Source organism: Sinocyclocheilus rhinocerous, unplaced genomic scaffold (assembly GCF_001515625.1).
Source record: "Sinocyclocheilus rhinocerous isolate Xijiao unplaced genomic scaffold, SAMN03320098_v1.1 C35707482, whole genome shotgun sequence".
Classification (NCBI taxonomy): domain Eukaryota; kingdom Metazoa; phylum Chordata; class Actinopteri; order Cypriniformes; family Cyprinidae; genus Sinocyclocheilus; species Sinocyclocheilus rhinocerous.
Window position 1 is genome coordinate 1 of NW_015760728.1, and position 592 is coordinate 592.

Below are 592 nucleotides of genomic sequence, written 5' to 3' on the forward strand. Positions count from 1 at the left end.
TTAAGCAAATCAGTCTCATTGATGAGGAGACTCCAGAAGGAAAGGCCTTCCTGTTGAAACTGAGGGAAATCCTGGAGACTGAAGATAAAAATGTTCGTGTATCTTCTGAAAGCAGCAGCAGCAGCCGTATCATCAGCAGCAGCTCAAGCTCCTCCATGTCCAGCTCTCGTATGACTGAGGTGAGGACGTGGGATGTAGTGTGTTGGATATAAATATGTATATTAATGTACACAGAGTCATTTTATATGTATTTTCAGACTGCCACCGTCATGGAGCCGTTCAGGAAATTCCACAAAGATCGGGTAACTACTAAAAATAGTTTTGTTAACAATATTGTTTTTTTATCATCAGCTATTAATCATGTCTATAACATTATTTTGCTTGCAGTACATGGCACCCCATGGTGCCTCAAAGGCAGTTAGCAGTGGAAGCACTGCATCTAGCTTTGAGAAAATCCAGAAACAGGTGAATCAGTTAGTGTCACTTGTTTGATCATAATAACACAAAACACATATGTAAAAGATGTCTCTTTTTTTTTAATGCTTTTAGGCCAAGTTCCTCGGAAATGCTGTTCCACCTGTTTTTGCTGTGA

The 592-nt window shown here is 39.7% G+C and overlaps 1 long non-coding RNA gene across 1 annotated transcript; it reads left to right on the plus strand.

The window, feature by feature from the left end:
* Positions 1-6: 6 nt before the first annotated feature.
* On the plus strand, positions 7-590 carry LOC107735049 (uncharacterized). The gene is made up of 4 exons (XR_001639271.1): positions 7-179; positions 258-302; positions 388-465; positions 550-590. It is a non-coding gene; the product is annotated as an uncharacterized LOC107735049 (long non-coding RNA).
* Positions 591-592: the final 2 nt, after the last annotated feature.